We start from the raw sequence: 21,926 nt of genomic DNA, 5'->3' as shown, positions 1-21,926 counted from the left end.
GCCACGCAGACAGTTCTTACGCTGTCCTCCGTGGGGGTAACGACCTCTACTAAACGGTGTTAACTTGCTGCTCCTCTGGAGTTGGTGGGCGTGTGCACTAGGGCATGTGTGTCTGTGTGCATGCCGCGCATTTGTGTGCGTGGGTACACAGCAATTCGGGGGTCAGATGGCCTGAGATTAACCCCAGATCAGCCGCTCATCCACCCTTACCCTCAGGCTAGTGGCTCAGCCTCTCAGTGCCAGTCCTCCTGTGTCCCATGTGGCTGGCCGTAGCCTCCACCCGCTTCCCAGGGCTCATGTGAAGATCAGATGACTCAGTCTGTGTGAGGCTCTTGGGAGGGGTCTGGCCCACGGCGGGTGCTGGATAAGCGTCGCTGTCATCGCTGCCCATGTTCTCCAGCGTCTGTCTGCTGCACGAGCAGCGCCGTGGTGAGTGGAGGGGAGGAACATCTTGGCCCATGAAGAACTGGCTCCCTGACCTAGGTCAGGTCCATTAGCTCCCTGTGCCTTAGTTCCCCTCACGCCCGGGAAAATGGGAATAAGAACCCCGCTCACCTGGGGAGGCTGTTGGGAGGGGTGAAGGAGTAATGCACAGCAGCCTGCAGAGCACTCAGCCACCTTCCACATCTCACAGCTCATCTCCCTCATCCTCAGCCACCTAGCAGATTTCTGTCCCCCAGCAACCTAAGTGTGTTCCTCTCTGGAGGTCTGGCAGATCGTTCTGCTTGAAAGTCCTCTCCGCTGCTTCCTTGAGTGACTCTCCTCATGCACACATAGCCTCCCCTGTTGGGCCTCCCTCACCACACTGTGTGGTGCAGCTCTTTGCGCGACACTGGCTGCTCCGGCTGGAGTCCAACCCAGCCTGCTGCCCACTTTTTAAAATAAAGTTTTATTAGAACACCGATGCTCTCCTACCCTGTCTACTGTCTCACTTCAAGGACTCTGTTGAGTGACCGCAACAGTACAGTGTGGCCCACGAAGCCCCAAGCATTTCCTTCCTGGCCTTTCTTGGGAAATGTTTATCAGCCCTGTGAAATTCTGCTACCCTACTCAGCTCCCACGGCCCTGTGCTGGGTCCTCACAGTCAGACACAGATGAGGATCAGAGGAGGAGGAACCTGTGTGGAAAGCAATTCTGGGAAGCCCCACGAAGAGCTGCTGGGCAGGTTGCTGGCCAGGTGTTCTGTGGCTCCTGGCTGTGGCTGACAGGGGCTGTGACTGGGCTGTCGGCCCCCGGCCAGGCCTTGTTCCTAGGGCATGTGGGCTATGCCGACTGCTCCAAAGCCACCAGGGCAAAGCTCGCTTTCCTCGGCATTGCTCCTCCACCACTGTCTCCCCTGCTGGGTGGAGCTGAGTCTCGGCAGCCCCTCGTGGAGGATGGCACTGCGGCATGCTGCTTCGGGGCATCGGGCCTGTGTATCTCCTTGGGTCTCGCTGCCACCACGCTGTGGGTGTCACCAGTCTACCTCTCTTCCAGTCCTTGCTGATAGGACGTGGCAGGCTTGCTCAGGGAGGTAGGAATGATACTTCTGGGCAAGAAAGTCAGACAGCAAGACCTGTGCCTGGGCTGCCTGTCTTGGGTCGTTAACTTTGGGCAGCAGCGTGAGACCTTTAGAGTCAGAAGGGCCCTCACAGAAGGCATGGAGTCTCCAGCTCTTCCATTTCCCAGGCAAGGAACTTTCGGTCTAGAAACTCAATCTGTTTCATAACATAAGGGACCCAGGGACAGTTGTGATCTATTTGGCCTGTAGGACTCAGCCTCTGTCCACAATAATTTTTTCAAGCACAGCCATGTTGATCTCGAGCCTGACTCTGTGCCGAGCAAGAACAAGTAATAATGGGAGCCACTTCAACAACCACTCAAGCATCTCATCATTGCTTTAAGAGGCAAAAGGCTAAGATGATGGAGGCCTGCGGGGATGTGGGAATGGTGCTGTCGCCACGGAGGTAAGAGACAATTGGAGGATGATGTATTGCAGCCTTCGGGTGTGTTCCGAGCTGGTAGTTTAGAGGGGAAATAGCTCTTCCATGGCCACCGCCTAAAGAGGTTAGGGCTGACTTGTCCTGTTTTCTTTTAAGCCATGTAGAAACTCTGAGCTAATTTTCTTCACACTTTATAAATGGCCACCCTTACTGTGGACTCCAGTCACTCAGTTACCCAGACTCCCTTGCGCCTGGGCCAAGGCAGGCAACTCTGGCCATCCTAAAATAGGTGCTATAGACACAAATTTTCATCTGGAATCTTATAAGTATAAGAAAACAGGACCTCATGAAAGCAGTTCTGGGGCTGGTCTCTTAGTGGGAGGAACCACATGGCCTCAAAGGTGCGTTCGACAAAGGATCTGCATTGGGCCTCGTGTTTTGGGCAGTGGGGCGACACTGTCTGAGCCCAGAGATTCCAGAGTTACGGTCATGTGAACAGTTGTGCTGGCTGAGTTCCTGTCTATGTAACCTTAAGTCTGATTCCAGCCCTTCTGGGAAATTGCCTAGCTGCCCACTATGTTTTAGTAAATTCCTTTTTGTGTTTATATTTACAGGAGTCGGTACTGCTGTTCAAACTAATGACCCTGACTCATTCAGGGCAGGTGTGTGGAACAGCCTACGGTCTACCAGAGAGGCAGTGGGGAAAAGAGAGGGTGCCTGAACCGGTTGGGTAAACAAGGACAGGCTGTCCACAGCTGATCACACATACTTCTTTTTATTTAGTCATTCGCCAAGTTTCTTTTAGATCTCTCTCTTTTTTTTTTTTGGTACCGGGGATTGAACTTGGGTCCTTGTGCTCGCAAGGCAGGTGGCGGAACCACTGAGCTAAATCCCCAGCCCAGACAAGGGCTGAGTATACCAGACACTATGCAAGATACTGGGGATTAAGTATTGAGCAAGATACATAAGGTTCCTGTCCTCATGGAGCTTCCATTCCGGGTGGAGAGACAGCAAGAGATAATAAACCAAGGAACAAATGCAACATTTTCAGACCGTGATAAGGACTGCACAGGATGATATAATAGAAAGTGGTGGCCAGGAAGGGCTCTGAGCAGGACAGGCAGTGCATGTGACCGTCCCGGGCAAGAAAGGTCTCTCATGTTGAAGGAACTTGAAGGGACCTCTGATCTCACAGGGCCTTGTGGGTCACAGAAAGGAATTTGAGTTGTATTTAAAGACAATGGGAAATCCCTGGGGAGAGTAAGCAAGGGTGTAACACGAGTCCACCGGTATTTATAGACATAGATCACGAGCCTGGGGGCAGCAGGCAGGCGAGGAGACCTGACATTTTTGGTGTAGTCTGCCAGGAAGCTTATTGGAGACTCAGCGCCCAGGTTTTTATGGGGTGCTGGCTGCATAGACACCTTCTGCTTAGCACCAACCGAAAGTTGATATGCATGGGGGGAAAGCTAGTACTCAGGGCAAGCTGCATTTCCAACTGCGACGGGCCGGCGCTGGGGTCGAGACAGGCATGGCAGGGAAGGGAGAAGTGAGTAGGTTCAGAATCTGTTTTGCAGGTGGGGTTGTTAGAAGTGCTGGGGGTAGGGGGTGGGGGTGGAGAGAAAGGGAGGTGTCAGCCTTTACCACGCAAACATAGATCATCATCGCAAGAAGGGCCCGGCACCATCATTAGGCATGTTAGAGTTTGAGAAATTCTGCCACATACATCTCTCTTACTTAATCACAGCCATTTCACAATGGAAAGGACTGCGCAGGGCGTTTAGCGGAAAGGCGTATTCGGACAGATGAGGAAACGGGGACTGAAGGGAGAGAAGCGATTCTCTTAAGGCTGGGCAGAGTTAGTTGCAGACACAAGATTGAAATCTATGCTGTTTGATCTCCAAGCGAGTAATCTTTCCATATGCTGTTTTGATGGGAGGGCCAGAAGGGTTATAACCAATAGGATATTAGAGCCAGGAGTGGTTCTGTGCTGATTTTTAAGTTACTGTTGCTTCTACACTCTATTCCACAGTGCTGGAGATGTAATTCTACAAAGCATTTTCCTTCTTTATCAGTTGGCTTCTTGCTAGGTTCCACCAACTCAGGATTGTGCCAGCATGAGCCCACCCAGAAGACAGAAACCACACAGTGATTAAAACAGGTGCAATGTTATAGTAAAACTCATTGGGTTGTGATAAAAGAGTAACAACCGGGATGTAAAAGAAAAGTTTATATGTCTGCCTATGGTTCTGTGAGTGGATCCAAGAAAGGACAAGTTTGGGAATGAGGCCCATTCCTGAGACAGGGTTTGGTTCTTGGGGTAGAAGGTTGTTCGCTGATCTGCCTTAAGGTACTGGCCCAGTGGAATGGCATTAATGCCGTCACTGATACTAGAAAGTCACCAGTTCTGTCTCTCTGCCTCCACTGTACAGTTCCGTCCAAGCCCCCGTCATCTCTCAACTGATGACTGCAGCAGACTCACAAGTGGCCTCTTGGTTTCTTTCTGGACCCTGTGTTGGGTCAGGTCCCTGGAAGCAGAGCCTGTGCCAGAGATTCTTGTGCACGTGATTTGTCGAGAATCCTGCTCCGATGAGAAGGGAATGAGAGTGCAGAATAGGGCAGAGGGAAAAAGGGAATGAAAATATACAATAAGGAGAGGAAAGAAGTAGGGCAGAGGGGAGGTGCGAGGCAAGGAAGGAGGGCACTTTGGCACAGGGAGATGCAGCCTGAGTCGGTCCCAGTCTGAAGCAAGGGATTGGCATTGTGGCCCTGCGTCCATCCGGCATTGGCTGCAGGACACAGATGTGCATGGGGCTATGATCTTGTGGGCAAGGCAGGTCCCACTCAGCCTCAGGCAGCCTCTGAAGAGGGGACTCCTGCAGTGGCACAGCTCAATAATGGGACCCAGGCGGGGCACCAGGAATGACCCATCCCTCTCCCAGCGGTGCACTTGTGGATGGGTGGCAGAGGTGAATCTCCTTCTCAGGTTCAGGTTCAAGTTCAAGATGAATAGGTCAGTCTTGTGCGGGGCACTGCAAGGTTCACGGGGCTGCAGCAGCAGCAGCAGCAGCAGCAGCAGCAGCAGCAGCAGCAGCAGCAGCAGCAGCATTTGCCCAGGATGTGACAGAAAAGGCAGGAAAGCACACTGGAGTTAGAGGCCCACAGATTCACTGAAGCACCAGTCCATGAAATCTGACCGGGAGGGACCTGGGCTGAGTGTCTTCTATCTCTGGATTCATTTTTCCATGGGAAAATGCACTGTGAACAGCATAGCCTCACACGACATCAGAGCAGCCTGGAGTCACACTGCTGCCCGCTGTCTGCACTTATTACCTGGGATTCTGCATCCGAGTTCTGCATCTGATCATTTTCTTGTGCCTACAAGTTTAGTCATGCAGAGCAATTACATGCGGGAATACACTTTATTAGAAAGATGTTTCTTTTCCCTTTTATATTATAGTTGAGCTGTTACATTAATGAAAAGTGTGCGTGTGAGTAGGTTATATTACCCATGATTTTTATTTTTATTGAATAAAGGGGAAATTATAAGATATTTGTTTTAAAATCTAGGTATTGGCTCTGATAGAACCAAGAACAAGTCTAAGAAGGATCAGCAATACTGTCCCTTTCTGCAGGGATCCTGCACTCTCACCCACCTGGACACCCACAGGTGCTCCTCATTAGCTTGAGCTGAACTCACAGCACAGGGGTCTTCTCTGCCCTTGTGTCTGGGCTCCCCTCTGCTGGGATCCCGGTACTCTCTAAGGGGAAGCCCTGTAATAATGTAGCCGCACCTTCCCAGGCCATGCAAATGCTCCCCTCCAAGGACAGTGTGGTTGTCTGGCTCGTGTTTGCTGGAGGAGCAGGCTTGGGCTTCTGCCAGATTTACTTGGTGAGCAAGTAATTTGTCCCTCCGTGGGGGACAGAGCAAAATCAAGAAACAAACAAACACATTTTTAAAAAAGACATGAAAGCTTAGTCATGCAAATCAAGGCAGAGAAGAGGGGGAAAAGAAAAGGCCTCATTTATATTCGTCAGCAGAGCCAGGGGGCCCTGGCCCCTCAGCCCACTCCTATGAAAACACTGGCCCAGGCGGCCACTGGCACATTCAGAAGGGTTTGCCCCACGGGAGTAAACACCAGCCGTTCCCAGGACACGAGGAGCAGGAAACTAGCTGGAGGTTAACTGGGTCATTAGCGGCGGTATAATGTGTGTCATTCTGATGCGATTTAGTCCCTTCTGCTGGAGGCTGAAGTATAGCTGGGGTTCTCACAGCGGGGGGCGGTGACTTTGCAGCCTGCTCAGGTCTCTTGGATACCAGGGGAGCTGTCACAGTGATGCATGGCGCCTCTGACATCACGAGGGCATTTTTGTGATGCAAAGTCACACGTCTGCAAGCACACAGGAGACCAGGGGATGAGTGCATGGCTGTTAGTGTGTGCGCCCTCAGAATGGGCACTCAGAGGCTTAGGGTTTGCATCAGGTACTGGGATCGGACTTCCTCTGGGATGGTGAGACACATGGACACAGGAAGCGCTGCCGCGAAGGGAGAAGTTTATTGTATACCAGATCCACCAGCCACACAGCGGGCAGCGGGTTGGGAGGAAGTGGACGGAGGGAGGGCACATGTGGGCAGGAGACCTGACCGTGTGTCAGAGGCCATTCTACATAATTTTGGGGGAAAATCATCTCATAATTAAAGTATGACTATAGCTGTCTAAGGCCAAATGTCACCTTGCCCTTGAGAGCCAGCTACAACATTTGGAAATATAATTCCATTTTTCTAAGGATAGTAGTAAAAAAAAAAAAAGAGAGAGAAAGGTTAAACCTGGAAGGACAAATTCTAGCCTATCTTGCCCCACCTACTACTGTACGAATGCTCTCCTTACTACTCTCATCAACATGTGATCCTCATAGGAAAAAAAAAAAAAAAGCTACAAAGGGGCCGGAGATTTAGCTCAGTGATACTGAGCCTGCCTCGTAAGTGCAAGGTCCTGATTTTGATCCCCAGTATGGCAAAAAAAGAAAGAAAAGAAAAAAGAGATCCTTGACAGGATTTCCGCAGCCCCTCAGTCACCCAAGGCTCCCTCCCATCATGGTGTCCCCCCAGTAAATAGTGGCCAGGTCAGAGCGTCCTGGGCTTTGCCCACTCTGAGGCCCTGACCTCCCGGCCCCACCATGTACTATGAAATTATGCAAGTCTCGACTGTCTTTCTTTCTTTAGCCCCTCTCTAGGCAGGCAGAGGATTGATCGTCCTCCTTTGACTGTGGTGTGCAGGAAGGAACTGGCGTGAAGGCGTGGCTGGCTAGCCTGAAGGACTTCAGCAGGCCCTGGGGTGTAGGGCCGTCTCTAGTTGTCTCTGGTCCTGGGGAACAAGGGAAGGTGGACAGTGAGCTGCAGTGCGAGAGCCCAAGAACAGGGAGTGGCTGGTGGGTGGGCTTGGGCTGGGTTGGTTTGCAATCCAGTTAACTCCTGTGTCTAGGAATTGGCCAGCCTGGGGAGGGGCAGGCCTTCTACATCAGCAAGGCCTCAAGGTGCAAAGCATTAGAAGGCAGACAACAAAAGACCTAGCTAATGCAACACACGGCCAGCCACAGATCTCCCATGTGAGCAGCTGAGTTACAAATGCCTTCCATTCCCGTAAGCAGTGGTCCTATCACTTTCCCCCAAGCGTGCCTTTCTGTACAATGGTGTTCTTTAACTGCAAGAACACTTGAGAAACTGCAGGGATGAAGTTGAACAACCCCAAGTGATACAATTATGCGTTGTACATATGTTTTGCCTTTACATGTTATTTGGGAAGCACAACAACCAGGGAAAAGGAGGCTTGGGCAGACAGCCAGCTTCACATGGGCAGAACCAGCAGGATAGTAAAAGGGGAGGGAAACCTCTTCGTTGCTTCCTCTTAGAGGGAACCTATCAGGGCTACTTTTTTTTTTTTTTTTTCACTGAGTTTATTGGTACATTTTAGGTATACAGTACAATCACATTCATCATTGGGATCTTGTACCTTCACCTGACAGGTCTTGGTTCTCATTTATTCCCCATGCCCCTGCCCTCCCTTCACCCCCTGCTCCCTTCCCTATTTACAAATACTTTATTTCCATTTTCTCATATTTTTTTCTTTTCCCTCATTTCCTTTCCCCTACCCTTCCCACTTCCAGGGCTGCTCTTGAGGTTAGGAGATTTATTTGCAGGCATCTGCCTGTGACAGTCACACTTCCCGATCCTCATCTGGGATGCCCAGCCATTTGGAGGAGGCCTGATGATGAAGGGGCCCAGCCCCGGGTTCCAGCTGGGTCCTCAGGGACTCACTGCCCTGGAAAGATGCTTGAGGACTTGGTGATGCTTCCAGATGTGGAGACTCTGGGGGTGAGTGGTGGGCAGGTGTGAGATATCTTAATATCGTGTTCACCTCCAGAAGCCTCGATGTCTCAGCAACTGTAAAATGTGTCCAAAGGTTCTTTTTGCAAATGGTGTCATTTCTCTGACCCAGCAGGGAAGAAGGGTGTGTCCAATAACAGGTTCACCACGCGTGCAAGGTGCCATGCAGAGAATGTTCTAGATGATGTTCTCTGTGGGAATGGAGCCAGCTGGAACTCAGTGGAAAAGGCTCACCTCTCCACAGGGAAGGTTTTGCTTAGTGACCCTTGACTTTGGCAGGGCCCCGGGCTCCTACAGGAGCAACTTCCATAAACCAGCACAGGCGATGACAGCTGCAAAAGACCCGTTGGGCTCAAGCAGAATGGAGCTTGCAAGTGCTTACTGGCTTCCTCTTCCTCCTGCTTTTGTTCCACCCAGGCTGAGACCCTAGTGGACGCACCACCTGCCTTAGGAATAGGTCTTCCCCACTCAGCTCGCTGGCCCACATGAGGACTGTCCTGGGAAACGCCCCACAGACACACCCAGAAGTGTGCTGCACTGATCTCTCAGTCCAATCACGTTGACAGTGGATACTGACTACCACACAACAGTATCTTCACTGATACAGATAGAAGCCCCTCATGCCAACTGTTTCATTTTCATATACAGTTACTGTATTCTAAGTTGCTGTTATTTCCCTAGTCTCGCCTAATTCATCTTAGGGATCAGGAAGAAAGGGCCAGATGGCTTACTCTAACACACCAGGGAAGGACGGCTTAAGTGAGGCTGTCTGTGAACACCCTTAGATTCTGCTAGGGGCAGTATGGAAGGCAGTGCCGTGGCTGGATCTCGATGTCCTCCTACAGCCTTATGTGTCGTAGGCTGGACCTTTGGAAGCTGACTGGATTAGAAGGGTATGACAGCTGACTTCCAGAAGGGAGGTAGGGCCGTTCAGAAGAGGCAGATCACCGTGGGCCTGACCTGAGAAGTCAGTCACCCTTTGTGGCTCCTTCCTGAATCTCTCAGCTTCCCAGTACTCACCAGGCTGTGAGCAGAGTTTCCTCTGCCAGGCCCTCTGCTGCACGACCCTGCCTTGGAGCCAGCTGACTATGGACTGAAATGCCTACTGTGAACCAAAATAAACCTTTCCTCCTGTAAACTTGCTGATGTTGGGTATTGTGTCCCAGGGAGAAAAGTGACTAAGACGGGTGGGGAGGATACACTTCAGGGTTTTAGGTGTGGTCTTTTTGTATCTCTCTTCCCATCAGGACCTGGGGCTTTTCTCCTCTCCCTGATCCCAGGAAAACTCCCCTGTCTGTCCCACCCGTTAGTTCTCCCGTTCCATCCCCTGTGCCACCCACAGACCCTGCTCCCGGGGAAGGACCAGCCCACAGTCCATGGCAGGGCGGCATCTCTCGCTTCTTCCCCAGCCTTATCTGTGGCTGTCAATCCTGGGGAGGAACATGGGGAAGGATTCTCATTCTGATCTGCAGCTCTCCTGCTCCACTTCCAGGGTTCAGGCCAGCAGACTGGTCACTAAGGGTCCAGACCCCTCTTTCCTGGCCAGGACCCCAGGGACCATGACCCAAGAGGCAGGGGTGCATTCATAAGGAGTGGTGCATGCTTGGATGAGCACGGGATTCACAGGGGATGCAACAGACGGAGCTACTGAAAACATCCACCTCCCTGCCAGGTAGGCTGTGGTGAGAGGAGAGTGGCCCGAAGCGTGTGCTGCAGAGGAAGCTCAGGGCTTTGCTGCTCTTAGCTTGGCTCCTGGCTGATGGGTATCCACGTGGACAGCTGCCCAGGGACACCCAGGACCCTGCAGCAGGCAGGACTGCTCTTGCTTTCTAGGAACAGGATGGGGTCACCTGTGACCATGGGAGGCTGGGATCTATGCTTGCCAGAGAGTGCAGTTCTCAAAGCCTCAATGTTGACAGAATATAGCAGAAGGGGACAACAGGACTTCTCTGCAGATGTTAGGATGGCCGAGTGGCTGGAAGGAGAATTTGAAGTCCTCTACCCTGATCCTTCCACAGTAAAGTGACCTAGAAGCTGGTTGAACCCTTCAAAGAAAGATAATCTTTCCACTTGTTTTGCCACCATACTGGACTTCCTGTGAAATATTTCACAGAGTAGCTACTTAGTAAATGCTTGGGAAGGACAGAGAGGTTTTCCTATCATCTCATCCCCTCTCAGACACCCACTATTTATGGTGCTTGCTGGGGTACAGAGTGGGGAGCCCTGGGAGTAGAGTGACCCACATGAACTCTCAGAGCATGGTGTGCACACAGATCCTTCCCCATGCTGGCAAAATCTGTTTCCCCTCTGGTCGCTGGATGACGATCTTCTATCCAGCCCCCCTCCAACAGGTGCCACCCTGGAGTGGCCACGCCTGCTCCTGCCAGGCCCCTGTGAGGTTCTGCTCCTCCCCAAACCTTCCTGCTCAGCTGTCCCTTTGCACTCAGACCCATCCGCTATTTTTAGAGCTTTGAGGGTCTTTTGTGGGGAAGCTCATCCCATGGGGAGAAACTTCATATCTTTTTGTGTTCTTGGGACATCTCTGACTCAAGACTGGGATGGCCTCAGCTGATTTAGGCAAATTGAGACCTGGTCTAATCCTCATGGGCAACTGGACCTACCCTGATCAAAAGGTGAATGAGATGCCCACTCTCTCAGGAGATTGTGAGTCCCCAGGACAAGGCAGGCTACAGCAGGGGGTCAGCCCAGGCCAAGTGCAGGCCAACAAGGATAAGATCAGAGACCATGGTGAAGAATGACATTGAGAATGGAGGCCTGTACTGTCTGCCACAGTAGCCCCGGATTAAAACTAAGTAATGTAGAAAGCGCCAGTGCTTCAAACACACAAGCTACCTGTCTTTCTATTGCTCAGTAGTCCCCTGTGACTCATGGCTGCCACGCTGGACAGCATAAACATAGACCATTTCCCCATGGACAACACTGGCCAGAAAGAGTTTGAGTCCAGCAAGACACCAGGCTGGAGAGAGGCACTGGGCAAGGAGGAAAGGAGCAATGATGCACAGAGTTCCAACCAAAATGTCCTCACTCCTCCACCCAGTCCTCCCTGGTCATCTGTTCTTTTCCAATTAACTGAACCCCTTTTTGGCTCTCTCTGCACTGATTAGGAACCCAGGGAGTGCGTGCTCTGAGTTGCCAGGCAGGGAATAAAGGAGGTGGAGAAAACCAGAACAAAGATCATATCAGAAAACAGCAAAGTCCAAAATTAAAATCTAGCAAAGGCCCAAATTGAGCAAAGCAGTGAGGTAGAACACAGTATCAGCAAGGTGAGGGTTAGGCCTGGAGTTTGGGGACACATGTCATCTTTGGGCAGCCAAAGATTGCAGAGCTCAGAATAACTACAGGTGGTCAAGAGGAGAGGAAGGCGACCCTCCCAGATCACTTGCTGGAGGGCTGGGAAGCCATGTACAAGTGAGTCACTGAATTCAGGGACTAGAAAACAGAACCAACCCCAGGGCCAGAAATAGACAGAGGCCTCCAGGAAGCAGAGAAAAAAGCAAATGCAGAAATTGAGGGGGGGCCAACAGTGGAGTCTATTTTGTGGCCAACACACAGAGCAGCTGTTAGGAACCCCACCCTGCCGATTCCCTGTGACGCTGGTCCGACATTGGTGATGGGGGAGGGTGGTCCTGCAATTGCTGTTTTGAAGCATTGGGTGCCTCTACTGTTAGGGCCTCCACAGAAGAACTTGCTCCTGGGGCTCTGGACCTTGTACCGCTGTGGGGAGGTGGCTGGCCTTTGTTTAGCAGACAGATGCTGAGACTGCTGCTCCTTGGAGATTTCCTCCCTTCTCTGTCCCCAGAAACTAAGCCCACAGGAGGCCGGAGCCTTTGGCCAGGTGGAGCGGCATCAGCAGAGGTGAGAGAGGCCCCAGGAGGGACAGAGCTCCAGCCCCACCAAGGTAGTTGGATCTAGGATGTGGAAAACCAGCCTTGGAACAGCTGCAGCAACAACACTTTGACTTCCTGGCCAGGAACTTGGTGGCTACTCTGTTAGAAACAGAGATGGTGATCGTTTACCCTGAAAATTAGGAATTTTCATTTCTGCACATGCAGGGCATAACTGCATCATTTAGGAGTCAAAACAGACCAATATGTGCTCTCTGGACCCAGCCATGGCTTCCTGACCATGCACCAAATTCTGCTAAAGGGACAGTGCCATGTGTCTCTGAGCGTAGTCCAGCCAGGCTGATCAGGATGGAAAACTCCCGAGAGAACAATGCCCTCTGAGCTTCTGGAAGGGTGGAGGTTTCAAGGGGCCACTGAAGTTTCAGCCCCAAATGACTGGCAGATTCCTCCAGTGACAAATGACAAGTGGTTCAGTGGGGGGAGGTGTTGGCTGGCTGGGTGTGCAGGCAGAGCTGTGTCTGAGCACTTGGAAGTCTGACCTGGATGCCACTGGCCTTGCTGTGTCCATCTCACCATGCCTGTGGCTCCTCCGCAGGCTCCATTTACGGCCCACGAGCTACACACACCCAACTATGAGGCTGTAGCCCACACTCTCAGGTTCAAACCCAGGGACCAAAATTGGTCCCAGAGAATCCCCAAGAACCAGTCACTCTGATGGGCCAGTGGGGTCTCTCCCTCATGGAGCCCGCTGCTGTGTAGGCCCAGGGGTGCTGGCTCGGGTGCTGATTTCCAGGCTCTGCTCACTGCATACCCACAGATGGAGGGCAAGATGGGTTTCCAAAGGAAATTCCCAAAGGGCACTTGGTTTCTGAGGCAGAAGAAAAGGGCTGGATGTTTCCCGAGTGTTTCCAAATTTTTGTTTCTCCAACCTTGGACAACTGTGGCTGCACCAAATGCTTTATGGCTGCTCAGAAACTTTTGCTTTGCCTGTGGCAGTCCCAGTCACAGGTCCATCCTAGTCACTTCAGCTCTCTGTCTCTCTGGATGACTCTGCCTCTGTGCAATCACTTCCAATATCCCCACTCTGGCCACGAGGTGCCCCTCTTCTCCCCACAACTAAGCAGAAAGCCTGTAGCTGGCTAGCGGGACAGTGTGCACATATATTACCTGGCTTTTGCCTATGGGTCAGTCTGCACACTGCTGCCTCCTGACACTGCAGGATGAGCCCTAGTAAAGGACTTTTGGATGGTTTTATTTTGCCTGTACATGATTTCTACTGAGAGTACAGCAGATTGAGCTGGTTACACTAAGAGCTGGTAATACCAGAGGTTACTTGCACTGTGCCTTGACTACTTTTTCTTGTTTCTGGGACCAAATACTCAACACCCACAAGTTAAAGGGGAAAAGGTTTATTTTAGCTCACATTAGAGGTTTCAGCCCATGGTTGGCTGGCTTCAAGGTAGAGTGGCATGGCAGAGGGGCATCGCAGAGGAGAAACAGTCCATGGGGTAGCAGGCAGGAAGTAGTAAGCTTTCCTTCATCTCTTTTTATTTCATCCAGGCTGTAAGCCTATTGGTTGGTGCCACCCACACTGGGGGTCTTCCCTCTTCAGTAAATCCACCATCCACAACCAGAACTATGCTAAGTCAATTTCTAGACAAATCACACCCATGATCTAGTATCATACCCACAATCCAGTCACTCTCCAAAGCTCCACCTATGAGAGCATGAGGTTTTTTGGAGGAGGCCTCTAGATATAAGCCATAGCACTCTGACTGCTGAGTTTCAGAGAGCTGTCAGTAGCTGTTGTCTTTAGTTATCAGGGAGCAAGAGGTCCACTAAAAGCTGAGAGTCACTGGCCATCGAAGCTTAGAATTATGATTTCTATCTGAATTGAGCCAAAGAGCCCTCAACTGATAGTTCTGTTTTATCTAAGGGGAAATGCATACTAGAGAAGGCAACAGACAGCTCCCCACCAACAAGGGTGCTGGTAGGATGACCCAGTTGTATAATTTAAGAACCCTGAGGAGCTAACGATTGGTATAGAAGTTTTATAAATTCTGGGTTTAGTTATGAAGGCTTCAGCCAATCTGGAATTTACACGTGGGCAGGGGGCTGCTGGTTTCAGTGGCAGTTTCCCTCTATCTACAACTTAGAACCAATGACTCTCACGATCTCAGTTGCTGTGGAAAACAGCTCATAAGGGAGTGGTGAGTACCTGGATTATCCACGACAGGATGAGGATGTTTTTCCCAGGCAAGAGAGCACTCATCTGAGTCAAAGAAACCCAAGTATCATAGCCTAACTTCATGGCAGAGTTTGCCTTATTCTGGCTTAATAGGGCTGGGGATGTGCAGGCCACATCAGGTGCCAGGGCCACCCAGATCCTCTGTCTCTCTGCTGCCACCCTGAGCTCCTGCCTCCACTTGTGGGGTCTCGTGTGCTTGCTGCTGCTCCTTAGTGTTTTGGCTCCAGAAGGGGCAAGAGGAGGAAGGAAGAATAAAAGGAGGAGGAGGCTTATATAGAGAACCTCTTTCTTTCCAGGATCCCCCAGCATAGCTTGCTTCTATATCATTGGCTAGAACTGTGTCACATAGCTCAGCATATGGGAGGCTGGACACTGTTAAGGGAAAATGTGGCCACCAGAGTCCCTAATGGGTGCAGGAGAAGTAACTTCCCAGACAGTGCTGCTTTTGCATGGTGGAGACAGCAGGCTACAGGATTCTACCTGCAAATACCCAACCCAGACTCTGAGTCATTCCAAGTGATCAGTGCGTGGTTCAAATTTACAAGAACCCCCCCAAACCTTTACCTTCTTTGGAGTGCAGAGACCCTCTCACAAGTGCTTTTTGGTGCCCCATGCCAGTCACCCCAACTCTGGCTGCTCAGCCTACAAACCCTCAGTGGCGTCCTACATAAGGATCGCCCTTTTGTATTAGAGCCTCACCATCTTCTAGCTGCCTGGATATGGTCCCAGACGTAAATCATCGCTCTTTGAAAGCTGCAGGGGCCATTATTTCTGCTTGAAAATGCCCCTGGAGTGGGCTGGAGGACTAGGTGACAGATCTGGGTTGTGCTCAGCCCTGCACAACAAAATCACATCAGCCAACAACTTATGCCAGAGGCTTCAGACAGAGTGTGTATAAAACCCTCCTCTGCAGGAAAGACTCTGCCAGAGGGGTCAGGGGGCCCCTGGCCGCAGAAGGAGTGGTGACGCTGACAGGCCCAGCTCAGGCCATGGGAAATGCCCTGCTTGTGACAGTTACAGGGAACGAGCCAAGGGGACAGGACACAGTCCCCAGGCTGCACTGCACTATCCCGTGACACTTCCTCAAGCAAACTGCAATCCTGCAAAGTAAACCGAACACTGTATTTCACTGTCCGGGTCACCGCTGGTGAATTCCCAGGAGCAGCTGCCCTGCAGGGCTCACGTTCTGGGGCTGCTCCTCTACCTCCCCCGGCCCCCCCTGTTGGTCCCCACCTGGAGGGCAGGCGGGTGCCACTGAGCAGCCTCGGGAAGGGCGACAGCTTCCACCGAAGCAGCCTGGGCTGCTAACTCAGGGCCAAGGTTTGTCCCGAGTGAGCTGTACATTGGACCCCAAGGTCCCCACCCCAGGCCGTGTTGTCAGTGAGGGTAGAAACCTTCGAGTCCAGACAGAGGGGACTGAAGGGCAGGGGAGGCGCGGTGTCCACACAACCCAGGGCCTGCTGATCGGGCTGTGGGCGTCAGTCCGGGAAGGTCCAAGTGGGTCACCTAGTTACAGAAAGACACCGATCACATGTTCTGGGCTGGCCCGTGGGCATCATCCTATTAAATCCTTGGGGCAGCCTCAGGACAGCTCATGATTCCCCCCTTCACAGATGGGGACACTGAGGCTCTGAAAAGGTACGCTTTCCCAAGGTCTGATACCCTGCAGGCCTAGAATCAGCCTGCATCCACAGTCCCTACTCTGGGCCCCACCCTGTCTTCACACCCAGCAGCTAATCAAATCAGCCATGGTCCCCCACCCAAGACTGCTCCAGTGGCTTCTTACTCTCCTCATTTGAACCCATGATGTGGCCCTGGAGAACCTCCCCAATCCACACCTTGCCCCTACCTGCCTCCCTGAAGCCCTACTCCCTCCTGCACAGCATCCGTGTCTCTCTCTCTCTTGCTGCCCTGTACTCATTCAGCCCAACTCTGCCTCTGGGCCTTTGCACTGGCTGTGCCTCTCCCTGGGATGCTTTCTGGATAGGCTTGGCCTCACTGGAAACTTCTCAGTGTTCAGTCCCTGCTCATACTCCCTCTTCCGAGAGGCCTCGCTGGACCTGTCCAAATCTGCCCCTCCTCCCTGCATCCTTTCACTTCCCAGCTACCCTGTGAAGAAGCCTTTCCCCTTCTTGGCTGCATGTCCTTTACTAGCAGGTTCACCCTCTGAGGCGGAGGCCAGGCCCCTCTGCTCTCAGCTCTGTCCTTGGGGCCTGGATAATTGGAAAAGTCTGAATAAATGAATAAAAACCAAAGGAAATATTGATCACCTTCCCCAAGAAATCACATTTTTATGTTTTCAACCAAATAAGTCTGCCTGTGGGGAGCTGGATGTGACCTTGGACTTCTATTGCAATAGGATGAATAAAAATAAAGATGCTTCAGATTTTAACTGAAAAGTAGCCTTGAGCTGACAGTCTTGATTTCCCAATGCAGCCAAGGGAGCAGCTACCCTTGTGGTAAATGGCAGGACACTCCCTGTCCCCTGGGCGCAGGAGGCTGCTTGCTGGCCTTTGGGGCCTGAGCTGCCTCTTTTTTCCTTGTTGCTGAACTCCAAAGGGCTGGCACGCATCTTGTTTTGGTACCTGGGACCGAACTCGGGTCCTTGCACTTGTGAGGCAGGCGGCAGCACCACTGAGCTGAATCCCAGGCCCTGCACACATCTTTATTAACCCCTCACCTTTGCCACCCAAGGGCAAAGGTGAGGGGGTAATAAATCTCTAGGACACAGGTCCTGGGCTGTGTTCTCTTCTCCTTCCTCACCTGTGTTCCAGGCAGATCCAGGTGCCTCTTCCCCCAACTTCACCTCAGATGTCACTGCCTCGAGCTGGTGCCCGGCTTCTCTCTCAGTGGCTGTCCTTGCTTTCAGGATGTTTTCATCCTAGAACTCTCTCAGTATCAGCTCTCCTGATTGCTCGAGCTCCAGAGGGACCCAAGATTTGTGAAAGATGGGTCCATCGTGCTGGCCCTGCCACCTGTTCTGAGCTCCCCTGCAGCCCCGTCACCATCCTCCTCCCTGGCATTTGATCAGCGGCCTTTCTGGGAGCTCAGAGTGACACTGTCTCTTGAGATGGGACTGTGCCTGTAGCTGCCTCAGAAGGAACATTCTAGAAAGAGATGTCCTGGGATCTCCTGCTCCTAGAGGAGGAGAGAAGTCCAGGAGGTATTTGGCCTGTGAGGACCCCTGGGGCTCCTGACACTCCTGGATGTAGTCACACCATGGAAAGATCTGTCACCAGGCTGCCTCCAGGTTCCCTGCCATGGACCCCCGTGGAAGAAGAGTCCAGGACCCCAACTTCCTCCCTGCCTACTCAGCCGCCTACTCCTGCCTAGAGCCCAGCAGAGTTTTCATTTCTCTTTTGTCTCTGATCATGTTACTACATCTTGTCGGGTAGGTCTGTCAAAAAATGACATCAATAAATGAATTAGAGATATAAGTTTAGAAGGAGAAATGAAATCACTGTACTGGACAGGGAAGAGAAATGAGGAACCAAAATCACTTTATTGGTCAAAGGAGAGAAAATAAGTAGATAAACAGCTATCTTGCTGGAGTACGGTAGGGAGCCCAGAGCCTGAACTGGAGTGGCCTTTGTTCTCAGCCCCTTTTATTTCGTGTTGAGAAAGAGACCACGCCCCCTGAGATTTGCTTTAACTTGATTGGCTGTTCTGGGCTTTGAGCCCCGCCCCCCGCTTTAGCCACTGCCCCTCCCACTGTCTATGTGCACGCCTTGGACAGGAGCCTCTGTGGTCCCTGGACTGCCCAGGTGCTTCTTCCTCTTGAGAGATTCACAGCAGAGTTACATTCAAGGCCGAATTAGTAAAAGGATACGTGTGCATTTTAGTGAATTAATATGGTGAGAGAATAATGCAATATATGTACTTATATCTATATCAGTGTGTTTCTAGGTGTAGCATTTTATGTACTAAGTGAGGTTTTGTAATATCGCCCCCTCCCCACTTTGTTTCCTTTTGTGCTTCACTGGAGGCCGGGGAGGAGGGAACTGAAACCTTGGCGCTTGGAGTGAGCCAGCCTACCTCATCAGCTCTTTTTATTAGCTACTCTCTCTAGCTAGGGTTTAACTCTTTATTTGCCAGAAACCTCACTGAGGCCCTTTAACTTCCCCTACAACGTCAATCCACAAAGGAAACCAGGACCCAGGTCCTCCTTCCTCCTGGGCCCACAGTCCCCAGAGGCTGTGAGGACCGACCTGTCTCTCTGGCCCCTCCCCCTACCCCCTGCCCTGACCCGCTGGTCCCCTTCCCTTCGTGCCTCTCCCTATCCGTTTCCTTGTTGTCCTCGCCCTGAAAGGACCCCCTTGTAATACTTTCTTTCTTACTTGTTGAGTTCTAGAACATTCTGGGCACTGGACTTTGTCTGAGATTTTGGTCTGAGAGGCAAAGCACGAGTTCAGCCTGGGGACACGTTCTGTGTGAGGCAGAACCTCACTGTCTGGCTGACCAGGGACACTAGAGTGAGGGCCCTAAATCTGGGTCCCGGAGTGCCGCTGGGTCCTGGCTTCCTGAGCAGGCCCTGGGGAGGGCCTACTGCTCCAAGCGCAGCTCCCGGGATTCCCTGCAACTGAGTCCCTGGAGTTGTGTTGCTGCTCTGAGCCTGTGAGGGCACCGTGGAATGGCTGTGTAGGAAGCCTTTAAAGCCAGCTGCCCAGCTGCCCAGCTGCCCAGCTTGTGTCCACCCTCTGGTTCTGAGCAGGAGAGGCCATTGGTAGTGGCCTTTTTCTGGGGTGAGTCTGAGGCACTGGTGCCATGGCTGGTAGCTTGACCCCTGCTGCGTCCTGTATTTCTCTGGCCCCGTGTGCCCACTTGGCTGGGTAGTGGTCTTGGTGCCCCTGTCACTGCCTGGTGGACCCTGGGGTTGGGTCATTTGCCCCTCTATTTACACTATTAAAGGGATGTTCAGTACTCCCTGACTTTAAAGGGTCAGGTACATGCCTTTTGTTTCTTTTTTATCTTCTTTCTCTTTCCTGCTCCCTACTTTCCTCCACCCCCAGGAAGCTCTATGTGGAAGGTGATTCACTAACATGGTCTTTCCCGAAATCGAGGTTCCGGACCCAGTTGAGGCAGAGACACAGGAGAACAAGGCGAGTGTGGCTGCTCAGGGACAGCTAGGCTGACATGAACGTAACTGTCGTCAGTGGCGGTGATGTAACCGCGGGCTGTTGTCCAGCACTGCTGTGCAGGACCGGTACACGGTGTGAGGTGCGGCTTCCACAGCGCGGTGACCTCCTGAAACACCCGGGTCCTTGCCGGACACTGAGTCCCACTCAGTAGCACACACATGAGTCCTGAACCTGCCTCTTTAGCAAAGATCCTGTGGCTGAGGTCCCTGTTGGTCTGCAGACCTCCTCAAGAAGTGATGCTTCCTGTCGTTCCTCTTGAGTCTCCCTTGCAGTCCTCCAGCTGGGAGAAACCGGTTCAGGGAAGGTGAGCGACCTCTCAGGTAACTGATGCTGTCAGGTGTGAGACGACCTCGGGTGGTGCCCTCCCCAGAGTCACATGCTGGGTGCAGAGTAGAGATAGGATTTGAACACAGATCTTGCTGATTCCGAAGCTCATGGTCTTCAATTTTCCATCTGTTTTTCATCATTTTCTCACTAATTAAAAATTGGTTATAAGATTAAGAAAAATTAGTCACAGGACGAATCCGCTCCAGGAACTCTGGGCTGGGAACATTGCTCTTGCCCTGAAGGTCCTAACTGAACCCAGTAGTGGGACCAGCAGGGTGGATCTGGAAGGAGGAGTGCGCAGGGCATCATGGGAGCTCTCACTGTTAACAGCTCAGCAGAAACCAGGACGTGTTTGACAGTGGCTGAAGACTGAAGCCATTGTACTGTAGCAGCCTAACCAACAGAGCCTCTGCTGTAATAACTCCACAGCCTGGGAGTCTGCTTTTTATTGTCCCGAGAAGGCATTCAGCCAGGTGAATCCGGGGACAGAGCCCCACCTGGACGGTGCCCCTGAGCTGCCTGGCTGCATCCTCTGTCAGCCTCCTGCCTTCTCCACCCCAGACTCTGCCCCAGGCTGTGCTCTGCCATGGCTGTCCGTGGGCCGCAGCCCTCACATGCTACAGGTGACCAGGAGAATATGTGTTAGCCCACGTGTCCTCGTCTTACTAGGAGAGAAGAGGCAATCATCATACCAAACAACCAAAAGAGAACAAGAGCCTGGGAGTGCGGAGGGCTGAGGGCAGGCAGCCGTGTGCTAGTGACCTGCTCTCTGCTCGTGCTCCTTTTTAAGATTAGTTTGTGTGCATGGAAAGGAGTAGGAACGCTGTGGATCTATGCCCAAGCAAAGGGACCAAATTAAAGTGATTTCTCAAAAAAAATCATCTAATTCAGCACAGAAAAGCAAGAAATATCAGGGAGTTGACTATTAGAATCCCCATCCAGTTTACAGTGTGGCCTCTCCGACCCTTGAGCAGAGGAGGCTTTGTGCTGAATGTCTGATACCTGTAGATGGTGGCAACTCCATTTTGGGCGCAGACAGGAGCTTTACATTCACACGGTCCAGGAGTCTTGTCCCAGGTGGTCTCTCGTACTATGATAACCTGCAAACAGGAGCAGGCAGCCATGGGAGGCCCTGCCCTGTCCCCCTTCCTGCCATCTGGCTTGTGACTCCTTCCTGGGCCTCCCTTTGTCATGGTCACCATAAGAGGTTGCACCAATGACCTTCAGGCCTTTTCTCACGCTCTAAGGTATAGACACGGAGACGAGGCTGGTTTTGAGAAGGTCAGTGTTGCCTTGGTGCTGTCACCTGCTACTCAAGTGACACGACAGCCACAATCAGCCACGATCTGCTGTGGTGGCAGGCACAGGCTGCAGACCAGCTTGGACAACAAGGGGACTCATAGGCTCAAACCTTCAACTGCATTGGGCTGGGCTCATGTTCCCTGATTTTCTTGTTGCCTCCTCTCTGGGCAGTGCCGACTCAGCCTGCCTTCCCTCCTGGCAGCCAGAGGCTGTGGTGGCTGAGTGCTGCATCCTATCTACCTGTGCTTACGGCATCTCAGGAACCCAGGGAACATCTCACACCTCACTGGCCATCTGAGCCAGGTGCCCATGTTGAGCCAATCAGGTGGGAGGTGTGGAGAGCTGACTGGATCAGACCAATCACCACCGCATTCTAAGGGCTGGGGTGGGGTCAGCCCAGGAAGCTGCTGGGCCAGGAGTTAAAGGTCAGGAGGTGAAGGTCAGGAGTGAGTAGCTGCCTCCCAGCAAGGTTCAGTGCCCACGAAAGCCACCCAATTTTCATCTCCAGCAAGCTGGGAGGAATTGTGACACCCTTCTTCTGATGTTGTCCTATTGGCATAGGATCTGATGAGGTCATGGGAGGCAAAGCACTTTGGATTCAGGAAAGCTGCATAACTGTTAGCGGGAGAAGCAGGAGCTGGTGTCCTGGTTATTACTGTTATTGTTTTAGTGCAGCATCAAAAATTGTTTATGTGAAGTTATTTTTTTTTTCAGGAAGATAGAATGCATGGTGTCAAT

At 52.0% G+C, this 21,926-nt stretch overlaps 1 long non-coding RNA gene across 1 annotated transcript; it reads left to right on the top strand.

Moving 5' to 3' along the window:
• The first annotated feature begins 304 nt into the window (after window positions 1-304).
• LOC104863701 lies at window positions 305-9,394 on the top strand. The gene is made up of 3 exons (XR_002025413.2): window positions 305-429; window positions 1,784-1,946; window positions 8,088-9,394. It is a non-coding gene; the product is annotated as an uncharacterized LOC104863701 (long non-coding RNA).
• The last annotated feature ends 12,532 nt before the right edge of the window (window positions 9,395-21,926 follow it).

The sequence above is a fragment of the Fukomys damarensis genome, unplaced genomic scaffold (assembly GCF_012274545.1).
Source record: "Fukomys damarensis isolate Sample0158 unplaced genomic scaffold, DMR_v1.0_HiC HiC_scaffold_22, whole genome shotgun sequence".
In the NCBI taxonomy this organism is placed as follows: Eukaryota; Metazoa; Chordata; class Mammalia; order Rodentia; family Bathyergidae; genus Fukomys; species Fukomys damarensis.
The sequence above is the reverse complement of the archived record's forward strand: the minus strand, read 5'-3'. Positions and strand labels throughout refer to the sequence as shown.